This window comes from Crocodylus porosus, unplaced genomic scaffold, assembly GCF_001723895.1.
Source record: "Crocodylus porosus isolate Cpor-Errol unplaced genomic scaffold, CroPor_comp1, whole genome shotgun sequence".
Classification (NCBI taxonomy): Eukaryota; Metazoa; Chordata; order Crocodylia; family Crocodylidae; genus Crocodylus; species Crocodylus porosus.
The window spans coordinates 14,155,810-14,169,101 of NW_017728926.1; the positions used below are offsets into that span (position 1 = coordinate 14,155,810).

The window sequence follows — 13,292 nt, forward strand, 5'->3', positions numbered from 1 at the left end:
GCCGGGGCATCGGCCGCCACCTGGCCGCGGAGTTTGCCAAGCGAGGAGCCAGAAAGGTGAGGGGCCGGGCATCGCACAGGGGCGGGGGTGGGCACGGGGGGCGCGCCCCCAGGCAGCCTGGAGGGTGGGAGTGTGGGAGAGGCGTCTGGGCTGCTGGAAAGCTGGTCCCGCGGGCGCTTACAGGGTGGCACATGAGCGGGCGCTCTCCCCCACGGTGGCCTTTATTGGCCTGCAAAGCCCACTAGCCCCCTTGGCTCCGAAACGGTCCCTTCTGTCAGGGCGGCTGGCAAGAAAACCGTCCTTGTCTGCAAGCTTTGGGGATCCCAGTGCCTTCGGCGGGCTCTGGGGGAGGCGTGGAGGGGGCCATCTGCAGCCAGCTTGGTCGCGGGGAGAGGGCGGACTCGGCATGGCCCCTCCGCGTTGTCCAAGCTGGCGCTGAAGCCAGCTGCGTTGCTCCCTCGAGACTGAAAGCGGTTTCAAGAGAGCACAGGCAGACGAGGTCCTTTGGGTGAATGCAAGATCTTTTATTAGACCAGTGCAGATCGTTGGGAAACTTCTTCTCGCCAGGCTTTTGGGCGCCCAGCCGTCCCGTCTCCCGCTGCCTTTGGGTGAATGTGATATCAAAGCCTCTTTTCCATGCAATGTGGTGCCCTTATAAAGGATGCAAACCCCCTGGTGACGTAGCAGCGTTCTCTACTTTTATGCTTTGCTTGCAGATAACGGGGGAAAAAACTTGAGGGGTCTTAAAAAAAAATGCACGTTGTGAAGGCAAACCAGACAGCAGACACAGAAGAGTTAAATATTCTATTTTGGGGGGGCTCTTCCCTCTCCCATTGCAGTTGATTACTTCGGATAGTTGTGTGCCTGAAATGATCTGTTATAATTAATCTTTCCGGGGCGATTCAGATGGGTGATACAGTATATCCATGAGAGCCCTATTAAAAAAAAAACCAAAAGACCCTTCACCCACGGTGGGAAATTCAGAGGTCACAAACGGTGCACGAAGGGGAGCAGAAACCATGACATGAAGAGTCAGGTTCGAGTTGTGGATGCCCGGTGTATCTGGACAGATCCAACACTGCGCCTGTGCACACAGGCATAGTGGCAGAGTTATAGAGGTAGGCGGCGATATACACCATCTATTTGAGATTAGTATCTTCTCACAGACAGGGTAGTTGATACAGCTAGTGTATAAGTTGCACACAACAATTAAACTGGGATTGGCTTTCATTTTAGATCCAGCTTTTGGCAGGGACAGGTTTGTTCAGCCTACACGAGGCACTTCTAAACAGATCGTGTGTGCTGGGACAAGGGAATACCGCAAGAGCTGCGTCTCCCCGAGATGCGGTTTTAAAAAAAAAAAAATTGGTGGCACCAAAGCATCTTTAATGCTAAAATGTGACGTTTCCAGTTGGCCTGCTTGCAGGTGGTGCCAGACGGATTTACAGCATGCGTGCATCCCAGTGGCACCTGTGAAAAGCGCTGGCTTGATGGTGCTGGCACGTGACATCTCATCAACAGGACAGAAGCAGCACAGGCATTGCGAAAACCCGCCTCTTCCCCTCCTTACTTCCACTGTCCAGCCAATGTACTTCAAACTGGATGGCACAGTTCATGTCTCAGACAATTTTCTTTAACTCGACTTCGGTTTCCTCATTCATTCATTTGTTGGCTTCTCTTTTGACGTTGCCAACAAGGGGACGAATCAGTGCCAGTTGCAGCCAAGGTTTACACCTGTCTACTAGATTTTGGGCTGAGACTCCATGACTTTCAGGTAGTAAGATATTTGGGTCATTAGTCAGGGAATTAGGACTGAAACATATTTGAGGCACTAATGCTGCTTTTCGCATGACGTGTCCAATTTCAGACCAGTTGATTGCAAAGGTCAGTTTATTTATATTTGGGGTTTATCTTGACTACTGGTCAGGTCTCCTGAGAGCAGGTTTTTCTTTTGTCTTCAGTTGCTAATTGGTTGCCTGGAAAACTCAGAAGATTGGGTATGCTATTGACTGTTTAATTAGGTTCATCTGAGCTAGAGAGCAAAACGGAGTTTGCAGGCTCATGTCAAACCGGGCCGTTGGCTGTATTGCGACACGTGCAGCTTTCAGTCCTGAGCCACAGAGAACGTGGGGAAAAAAAGCCTCAGAGTTTGATCTTGACTTCGGTTTATGGTTTATGGAGTTGAGCATTTGCATGCCTAGCCTGTAAAAATACAGTTCTAATTTATCATTGCGCCGTTTCCCAGCCGGGCCTTGAACTGGAAGTGTTATTGATGTACGATTGGGAACTTCAAGCTTCCTGGACATAACGCCCCACACAAGAGAGCGAACTCATGCAGTTATAGGGGATGTAGTGGTAGCCGTGTTGGTCAAAGGACAGAGGCAGGGGAGTCGGCAGGGACACGAGAGCTAGACGGCCGAGTCGAATCATTCATTGATGGTTACTGTTAGCCGGTATTGCATAGTTCCTTTGCTTCAGCCTCCTGCATCAGTATGCAGTGGACAAGCCTGACCATAAATCTGGCCAACCTGGTTTTGATCATCTCCAACAATGGAGCCTGGACAATTGCACCCGGTGTTGCTCTGTTGTGGATTCATCCTTTCATTTCAGGCATTTTTCTTGATGCCTGCCTTCTCCATTTCTAATTTTAAGTTGCGCTGTTGGTGGTTTATTTATTGAAACCCAGCCGTGACTAAACAAACGAGGAGTTATTCTGACCTGATGCATCCTGGAATGTTTGTCACTGCCAAAAACACAATTAAAGCTAGCAACAACACAACGAGATACCGTTACAACCGAGAGGCGGCCTCCAGCCACATGCCCTTCCTGCATCCTGATTTTGGGGATGGAGTGGCGGCTCCTCAAACAGTCGATTTTCACTGAGCGCTGCCTTGATTAGCACAAAGGCTGAGCTCAGATAAGATCAGGAGCATTCCCCCAAAGGGCCTGAATTATTGCAATTTTCCTTTGCTGCTGTTCTGTCAGTTCTTTCTGTTCTGAGGGTTGGGGCTTTTTTCTTAGTAGTATGTATAGCTTAGTTTTTAAAAACTTTCTAGGTAGGCCTGCCCTTATCTTGTCCTCTAGCGGTGTGCTCTTTGCTTCTTTTAGCAACTGTACTTGCTGTACAATGAACCAATAGGGGATGGCTATCAGGGAAGGAGGGAAAAAACCTTGCTTGATGGCATGAATCCAAGGAAGACACCAGAAACTCCCCATCTCACGTGGTACATGTTTTTTACAGCCATGACCTCACTGCACCAGTACATGGATCTAGACCGTTATAACATTTAAGTCTGCAAAATGCTATTAACCTTAATGACAGCATGGTGGGCAGCTGTGAAATGCCACACACGCGTGCACATGCGAGGGTGATTACCACTGGACAGCGGGGGGAGGGGAGGAAATCTCAGAAGATAACTTGCAAAGTTTTCCTGTAAAAATGGAGCCTGACTATAGGACAGGCTTTTATTTCATCCTTCGAACACCTTGTCCGGCCTAAGAAGCGGCACTGAAGTATTGTCAAAATGCCAAGTCTAATACTGGAACTACTACTAATGTGTCCTTGCTGGAGGGGCACAGCAAGTTGATGGTTTTTAGGCGCGTAATTTCCACTGCTTGTGATGGAAGTGCAGATATCTTGCCCCATCTCAATATTTTGACTGTGCTTCTGGAGGCTACGCAGGTTGTATCAGAGCTCTCTCTCAGAATAAAGAGCCTGCCATCAGATGCTTAATCAAAGCATTTTAATCTGTCACAGGAACAGACAAGCTTCATGGGCGGTAACCTTGCTCAAAAGACGACCAATAGCCCAGGAGGACAGAGATGAGAACTTTAAGCTATGGAGGGACCCTCCCCCCCACCCCGTTTCATGTCTAATTGTATTGGGAAGGCTGATCTTGAGTTCCCAAAATAATCTAGGCATTGTTGCTTCTTGTTTCAAACCATATTTTAATCTCTTCTGCATGCCTACCCGGGTGATTGTGCACAGCCAGACCATAGTCATCAGCAGGATCTCTGAGACTACTGCAATACTGGGCAAATACTAACAATTTAAATGTGTGTTAAATGTGGTTTATAAAAGTGCCTATAATTTGCACAGATGAGAGAGACAGATCTTTCTAGCACGAGGAACAGAGTTGGTTTTCTTATCAAAAAGAGGGAGGAGTTGATCCTCCTTGAACCATAATTCACCCTCTTGGGTGTGTTTGTTGTAAGTCCTGCCATCTGACACTGTCAAGTCCAAAACTCTGTAAGAGCGTTGTTTATACAATAAAAATGATCATTTCGATCCACGTGTGCGCGCTGCATCTGTACCTGGAAAGAGTATTGTGCAACCAAGCATTCAGTCAGCTTTGTCGGTAGATATTTTTGAAAGAATACCCAGCATATGTGTTTTGAGCTCATCAAGACAACCGCCCTCAATAAATAAGTACTTTGCACTGATTGCTTTGATTGCTCTGCAGAAAACATAGGAGGACGCTAGGGCAGCTGGTCAGAGTCCATATATAAGGGTGGAGTTACTCAAACTAGAAACCAGCCCGGCTGAAATTACATATCTGACCCATGTCAAAAAAAAGTAAACGTGTGGCAGTTTGGGGAGAAGCTTGGGATAAAAGGAATTGATTTAACAGACTGTGAATACCCAGGTAACACGACGTTTGTCCGTCATTCAGTTGTTACTTTGCGTTCCATGAAGCTGCCCTTTTTTGCGACCACAGAAGTGAATAAAGCATAGGAACTGGATGTGTTCAGGGATTTTCCCCGAGGCTGGCCAAAATATCCAAACATATCTTTAAGTATTGAATCCAGCCCAGGTTAGTAGCAACTAAGAATTAGTTATTAGATGGCTCATTTGAGATCAGTTGGTGAGCAGACATAAGCCACTCAATTTATAACTCTCACTGAGTGCTTGAGATGCAAGAATAAGGTTTGAATAAACCAAGATGGATTTTTTTTTCTTGGCTGGGTTACTGTTAGGGGCGACCGAGCCGAAGGTAGTGCCGGGGAAGCGCTGTACAGTATCTACTCCGGGATGAAAGCACTGCCATTTACATTTTAGGTTAAGTCGGGACTTCCCAGAACTGCACTCATCCCAAATCTGCTTTGTATTCTATCTAAAACAGGACAAAAGCAATAAGCAGATAAAGTCATATCATATCTTCGGCTCAGCAGGTTTTTCATAGGCTGGAAGTTACACTTGCTTCTGGTCTTTATATTCCCCCCTCCCCTTTTGTCCATTATGCTTAAACATTGCAAACTTGTTCCTGTAACACTTTTACAGCCGTCAGTACCCTTAGGGCTGCTGAAAAATAGTCTGGCTTTTGAAAAATCTTTTTCACTTCTTGTCAAGCAACCTATTGCATGGAGAATGGTTGTTAAATTTAATTAATGCGATCGGTTTTCTTTTCCCACAAGCTCATTGTTGCAGGTTCTGAGCATTGCGTAACTCTTGACCAGATCCTGCACTTGTGGGTTGTGCGTGAACGTTTGTCCGCTATTTCCACCTTCAGACATTTGCTTTTGATGTTCCTTACTGTCTTGGCCAACTTACAGCTTCTTAATAGAGGGGCTCCCTACAGTCTTCAGAAAGGTTTCTTCCCTATGAAAGTTGTATAATCACAGCAGCTTTGTTCATCTACTACCTGTTGGCGGCTACCTTTCCCCTTGATCCATGAATTTAGAGATGGGCAGAAGAACACCTGCTTCAGGTCCCAACCTTGGATGGTGTCTAGCTTTCTGACCTGGACTAGTGCCAAGGCCAGCAGCTTGAATAAATGCTGAACGGCAGAGTTTCTGGCTGGCAAGTGTAGCCGGAAAAGTGTCGGGTGTCAGGCCAGTTGGCTTTGGGGATGTGTACAGGGAGATCCACCCAAGTGTGAGGGGCAGCATGGAGGCTGAATTTTCAAACAAGCAGATGTGGGTGTTGGAGGCTGGCACCACGGGCTAACGAGACAGGAGTCAATCTCAGCAGTGACTAAGAGATTATTATTTAGGGCGGGGACAGGCCCCGGCCCCAAAGGGCCCCTCTAAACAAAAGTAAGGAGCTCACAGAAAGGGGGAAATGAAGGAAAAGATGCAAAGAAAAGCAGGGGGGTGGACAGACCTACTAAGATTGCTAGGTGAGGAAAGTCATCCTCATCTTGGAAGAGAGCTGGGGGAGCTTGAACTTTTTTTCACAGCTGAAAAATGAAGATTGGTTTGATCTTAGCTTTGGACTGTGCTTTTTTTAATGGGCCCATCTGTCTCTGGTTGAGCTGTGTGTTTCTGCCACCTTCCAAAGACACGTAAACATGCTCCCCACCTGTGTCCATTGTGCTCAGGTCTGGAGTCTGGCATAGTCTAAGGAAAAGTTGACTCAGACTTGCCAAACTGTTTTCATAAAGCACTAAAATATATACACGGCTTTTACTGCATCATAAACAAGCTGTTGAGCTAATGCCTAATTAGTCTGGCACAGCAATTTGCTTTAAGAGCGACCTTAAGCCCTGCCTGCATTGCTCAGCATTGCAACTGGAAGGTCCAGAAGGGATAAAAGTTCAGACAGGCTTCCTTCCCCAGCCTCCTTTTCTCCCTGGGTTTCTGGTGAGCAGAAGGTGTCTGGACCACTTTGTCCTGAACCCAAACAGCACTTTCAGTGCTGTAGGGAAGGAAGGGAGGAGGAGGAGGAGGAGGGGGAATGGACTGGCTAGAAGACAAGCTTAGGTGTGCAAGGCAGGTGTGCAGTCTTCTGACCTAGAAGCAGTGCCAAGTTCAAGCTTCTTCTACACACCTTCACGGACCGACAGCTCCACCCTTCCCTGCTCCTCTGTTCCCTCATCATCAGGTCGTCCTTTCTCCTCTGGAAGCGATGCCATCTTTGACCACATATTAACCCACTTCTTGCACAGGCACCTCCACACTTTCTTCTTCCCCCACCCCTACCTGAGGAAACTCCCTTTCTGAACTCATCTGCTCCACCGCTCTGCTCCTTAAAATCCCTTTCAAGACACCCGTAGGATTCCCTCCTGCGGCGCTGGTAAAGGACAGACACTCTCAGTCCAATACTCCGCTTGTTTGCATGCCAGATAAGTGCATAATTAGCTCAGCTGCATATCATGATGCCCATCACAGTTTCCTTTCCTTTTACCCCTTTTATAATGCATCCATTATCTGCATGGCATCTTGTGGACCCACTGGCTGCTTTGTAATGTAACTGTGCTCCACTTTGCTGCAGTATAATTGGCACCAGGAAGGGTGAAGGGGGAAACAGGTGTCAAAAGGCTGCCATTAAAACCCTTGAAGGCGAGAGAAGCCTATTTAGTTCCAGAGCTGCTAATAGCACAGCACTGACGGCAGCTGAAATGGGTTACTCTGCATTTAATGAGCACAGCTTGCTTGAAGTTTCCTAAGTGCATGGTCTTTTTTCAGACCTGGTTCTTCGGGTAAATGTGATCTCTTGGTCTGTTTTTCAGGCCCTTAAGTGTGCATTTAGAGTATATTTGTCATCCTGCTAGGCTGGGGAGAGCATAAAGGCCCTTATCCCTAAGATCATAGGCACATTTACTTCTGAACAGGCAAGCATTATAAATCCCCTCCACCAGCATGGGGCACAAGGGATTTAGGGGAGAGGGGACCCATACCAGCCTTGTCTACTGGCTTTGGTCTATCCCAGCACCCCGAGCTAAGCTTTTCAGCTCACTCAAGCTCTTGCTAGTGCTCCCTTCCCCAAAACTGCTTTTCCCCTGCAACTCTTATAATCCAGGGGTTGCTTTGTCCTACACAGAGTCAAGCTAATCTCTCAATAGCTGCTAGGGTGCCCAGCAATTTTTTCTGAGCACCAAAGCTCCTTCTTGGTTTCAAAACCAGGGTCATATTACCCAGGCCTCCGTTTTTATCCTGTTGTAGGCTAGGTCCTGCCTCCTGACTGGTTTTCCTGGAGCATGTGATTGCCACAAGGTCCCAGCTTTTCCCAAAGCATCATTTAACCATTTCCTTGCTCTGAGGTTCATAGACCTCAACAAAGTCACACTTTTGCTTTGATACCTACATAAAATCGGCAGATTAACAACAGCTAGGCTGGGGGAGACAAAGGAACCATGAGATTAAATTATTTAGCTCCAACAAGTCTTGTCCAGAGGCACCATTTGATCTATCACAGACCTTACATTTCCCCTCTTCCTCCCTCTTCTTCCATCCCCACAATGTTACAAGTCACATTGGTTGCAGTCCTAAAAAGGAGGGTGAGGAAGAGGAGGAGGAAAGAAGAGTCTGTGGATGTATTCGGAGGAGCTAAGTTCTGAGTCCATCAGCCCCCTGCAAAGAGGGAACACATAAGCCAGTACACCAGCATCTAAAGTTGGTTTTACTTGTTAGGACTGAGGGATTTAGCCTATAATATCCCCCTGGTAAGACAGGAAAGTGTTGCAAATGGAGAAACTGAGGCACGAGAGTCAGTTCCAGGGGAGGGGCTCGAAGAAGAAGAGAAAGAAAACAGTAAGTTTTTATTCCTCTTGACCTGTCTACAATCCGAATAAAACTCCTATGTCTTCTCAAGACAATAGTTTGCAACACTGAGGGGTGATTTCCTTCAGAAAGCCAATCCCTCTCCCGGTTCTAGAGCCAGGTGGCCGGTATCAACTTGCTTTTAAAGTAATTTTTTTTTTTTGCTTCTGCTTCTAGACCGCATTAAATATACAAATGTGACACTTGTAAGTTTGGAGGAAATATTTAGGAAGGACTCCGGGTAGGTGGGGGAGCAAGTCCTCAAGGATCTACAGCCGCTCAGAGCTAGCCACCGAGAGAGAACAAACAATGGACTTGTTCTCCATAAGGCTTCAAATCTCAGGGCTTATGATCAGGAATATAAAGCAGAAGTGATCAGTTGGGTGCTCTGAGTCTGCCGCAGGCTCTTCTCTTCAAAGCATCATATCAACACATTGGAGATTTGCACAAGTCAGACCCAGGCAGTGCCAGATCAATTGGCTGATAACACTGACGCCAGCAGAAAAAGGTCAAATCCATACAGTTTGACCTCTGTCCTGGTAAGGATTAAATTGATTCTAATTAATACACTTGAGAATAGATGGGTACATTGGCAGAGTTTAAAACAAATGTAAATGCCTCATCCTTTTAGGTTAGCCATAAATTATACATAATTAACTAAGCATCTTGCCAGCAGCCACCCTAGCCTTGCTACCTTCTTAAGTACGGTGCAGTGACAACACTGCAACGGCGCTCGCTTTGTGGAATTAACGGGGGGCTTCGTGGGTTTTAACCTGGCCTGAGCAAACGCCTCCGAACCGCACTTGGCAAGAACAAGAAGCCTTTTCAGTTGCACCGGCACAGCTCTGCTAAAGTCAGTCGGGCTGCAGCTCTCCAGGGCAAAACGTGCATTCATTGCTTTACGCGCTGAAAAGATGCCGATATAAATTTAGTGCTCAAAAAAGGGTTGATCCTTGCAGATCGAAGTCCGCTTAGCACAGACTGGATGCAGCGTAGGCCAAGGTGGTACGGGTCACTTCTGGCTGACATGTTTCAACCCTGACCAGGTGAGACCACCTCTTATGTTCGTTCCCTAGGCCGATGCCAGTCTCATTGGCATTGGTGAGGTAGGTTTGGGGTTTCTTTACAAGTCCACTTGCTATTAACCGGCCCAAAATCCTGTTTTCATTTCCTGTAGCGCATTGAATGCCACTATCGGATATGTAACAACTTTCAAGCCCATCAAAATTGCATTAATTTTTAGAAGTCTTCATCAGTACCCACAATTCACAAGTCACCGCTGAAATAAATAAATACAATTGTCTTCTTTTTTCTTTTTAATATGCCTTCTGGTTGCTCAGCCTTCAGGGTATGCTCAAAAGATGCTTTCAAGCCTTTCTTCACAACTGTGGGTGTAAAGGAAACATGTATTTTAAATGAAACCCGAGATTATCAGGGAATCACTGGACTCCAGGAGCTGGGGTTGGAAAGCAAGCCTCGGCTATCACAAGGCTTAAGAAAAGATCACAAAGTCAGCAAGGAAAGAGGATGCACGGTTCATTTTTCCCTGCCCTTGCAAGGAACAGACAAGTCCGGTGCTAAAGCTAAACACTAACAAAAAGTACATCATCAAACCTTTCCAGCATGGAGATTAAATGAGCGCTTTTCTTGGATCTGGGATTTTTAACCTCCCTGCGAATAGTAAACAGAGACGCCCACCCCTGTGATTGGAGTAGGCACTGCATGATTTGGCTGACTCCAGATTTGAAGAGGGAACGGGAAACACGGAGATCCAGCTTTAGCAACTTGGAGCTCGGTTGAATATGTGCTCACAAGCTTCCCTGCTCCTTGCCTTCCTCCCTCCTCCCCCCTCCCCCCAAAAAAATCCACAGAGAGAACAGATACTCCACATTATTGCCTGAAAAGGAGATGTCATGCTCCTGTATGAAGAGTTAAAGGAATGGCCTCTTCTAGAAAGCAAATTTACACTCAGTAATTCACTTTATTTCACATATTACAGTCCAGCTGATCCACCTACTTGTACTCCTCTCTGCCTCAGTAGAACAGGGGAAAATCCTGCAACAAAGGATTGTCAGAAGTGGTGGTGGAGTATTTCCCACATTTCTGTGTAACCGGGGGCCCGGCATCCCTGCATGAAGCGCTTGATTTGGGGTTGCAGGACATCTCGCCTGTGTGTAAACTGGCAGGATGCAAGTTTGCTCTTGCTGGCTTGAGGCCGGGCACATAAGAGGTTCCTCTGTGTATTATGCCTGTGTTTAAATGTATAGTTGATGGAAGTGGAAGGACGTTTGGCTCTTTAAAAGCTGCAGGACTGAGTGGCAACAAGGGGCTTTGCTGGCGTTCTTGGGTTCTCCTGGTCTCTGGACCACGCACGCGAGGTGGACCAGGTCCTAGAGCTAGAGCCCTACCGTATTAATGCGGTGACTCGTCAACAGAGCAGAAAGGCTAGAGGGGGAGGGTTAGAAACTCCCCAAGAGACAGCCACACCATTGGCTGTGATGGGAGAGACCCCCGTGGAGGGCAATCACACACCAGTCCCTGAGGGAACTAGCAACCCTGAGGGTGGGTTAAGTGACAGTCCCAGGGAGGCGTCTAGTCCATCAGTGGCAGAGGGAGGCGAGCCTCTCAGGGGGGAGTCCAGGGAAGTCCCTGCGGGTGAAGGTGCGCTCCATGCAGGAGCCCCCGAACTCTCTGCTGATGGCTTAGCCGGGCAAGGGGAGTTCAAGCAGGAGGTTCTGGCGGACCCCAGCCTGGAGGACCTCCGGCAGACGGCTCAGGAGCAAGAGACCGAGTTCACCCCAGAGAAGAGGGAGCAGGTGGTCTGGGATAAGGGACTTCTCTATCGAATGTGAGTGCCAAAGAACCATGCCGAGACCTGGGAACCCCATCGCCAGATCATAGTACCTCGTAAATACAGACAACAATTGCTCTCCATGGCTCACGATTTACCGTGTGCCGGTCACATGGGCAGGGAACGGACACGCTGGCGGCTTCAGGCGAACTTTTATTGGCCCAGAATTGCCCAGAATGTGACGGACTACTGCCGATTGTGCGAGACGTGCGAGCAGACGGGCAAAAGCGGGGACAAGAGAAAGGCTCCCCTCCCTACCATTGATCAACCCTTCCAAAGAGTGGGGATAGACATTGTGGACCCCCTGAGGCATAAGAACCGGAGAGGGAAGAAATACATCCTGACTACATTTTGCAAAGGCAGTTGCCTTGACCTCCACCGAGGCACCGGTGGTTGCTGATGCCCTCACCAAGATCTTCTTTCAGCTGGGATTTCCCTCCAAGATCCTGACCGACCAGGGTGGAAACTTCCTGGCGGAGGTGATGAAGTGCCTGTGGGAGTGCTGTGGGGTGAAACACCTCAAGACCACAGCCTACCACTCTCAGACAAATGGGCTAGTGGAGGGGTTCAATGGGACCTTGAAAGGGATGCTAAAGGCCTTCGTGGACTCTAACCCCAATGACTGGGATGAGAAACTGCTGCATGTGCTCTTTGCCTCCCGGGAGGTGCCCCAGGAGTCCACTCGAGTTGATGTTTGGGAGGTGAGTTCGAGGTCCTCTCGATCTGGTGAGAGAGGAGTGGGAAGGGAAAATCCCTTCTGCAAAGACCTCCATGGTGGAGCATGTGCTGAACTTTCGTCAGAAATGGACTGACATGATGAAAGTGGCACAAGAGTCCCTGGGACAGGCCCAGGAGAAGCAAAGGTCCTGGTATGATGAAAAGGCTCGCTTATGTACCCTTGAACGAGGTGATACCGTTATGGTTTTCCTGCCACTAAAGACAGACAAGCTGCAAGCCGCTTGCGAAGGTCCTCATGTTATCCTGGACAAGCTGGATGATGTGACCTATGTAGTGGCCAGGAGTGGGAAAAAGCCTAAGACAGTTCATGTGAACATGCTTAAACCGTACTTTGATAGAGGTGATCCGGTATTCTGGATTTCTTCAGTAGAAGGATCGCCTGAGGACCCAGAGGAGCCGGTCATGTCTGGTGACTGGGATGGGGAGGCAGGAATGGAGGAACTGTGCCTGCCGGACCACCTGCCCTCCCAGGACAAGGACAAGCTGCTCTCAGCACTCAAAGACTTTGGGACAGTGCTCTCCAACAAACCAGGTAAAACCTGGCGGTGCACGCCGTAGACACGGGCAGCCATCGCCCTATACAGTCCAGACTGTACCCAGTTAAAGAGAAGGTAAAGCAAGAAATAATGCAAGAGATCACAGAGATGGAAGGATTAGAGGTAATGCGGCCTTCAGGGAGCCCCTGGGCCAGCCCGGTGGTACTCGTCCAGAAGCAGGACGGGTCCATCCGGTTCTGTGTGGACTACCGGAAGCTGAACGCTATCACCACCCCTGAAGCATACCCTATGCCCAGGATGGACACTTTCCTTGATCACCTGGGCCCAGCCAAGGTCATCTCTACTCTCGATCTGTCCAAAGGATTTTGGCAAATGGCACTGGATCCAGATGCCATAGCCAAGTCCGCCTTTACCACCCCTGTGGGACTATATGAGTTTACCGTTTTACCTTTCGGTATGCGCAACTCTCCGGCATCCTTTCCAAGACTGATTAATAACCTGCTACAAGCATGTGAGCAGTTTGCCATGGCGTGCATCGATGACATCGCCATCTTCAGTCAGGACTTTGAATCGCACCAGATTCATCTGGCCACCGTGTTAAGCAAGATCAAGCAAGCTGGTCTTACAGTGAAAGCCAAAAAGTGCCAGTGGGCACTATCTGAAGTGGTATATTTGGGACATCGTGTGGGTGGACGTCATATCGCTCCCTCGTGGGACAAGATCAA

The 13,292-nt window shown here is 48.3% G+C and overlaps 1 protein-coding gene across 1 annotated transcript in view; it reads left to right on the forward strand.

Annotated features, from left to right (window-relative positions):
* The first annotated feature begins 6 nt into the window (after window positions 1-6).
* DHRS3 (dehydrogenase/reductase 3) overlaps window positions 7-13,292 on the forward strand; it is a 34,347-nt gene continuing 21,061 nt past the window's right edge. Inside the window, exon 1 of the mRNA XM_019541545.1 lies at window positions 7-56. The gene's annotated coding sequence lies outside the window, so the exon portion shown is untranslated. The remainder of the gene's footprint in view (window positions 57-13,292) is intronic.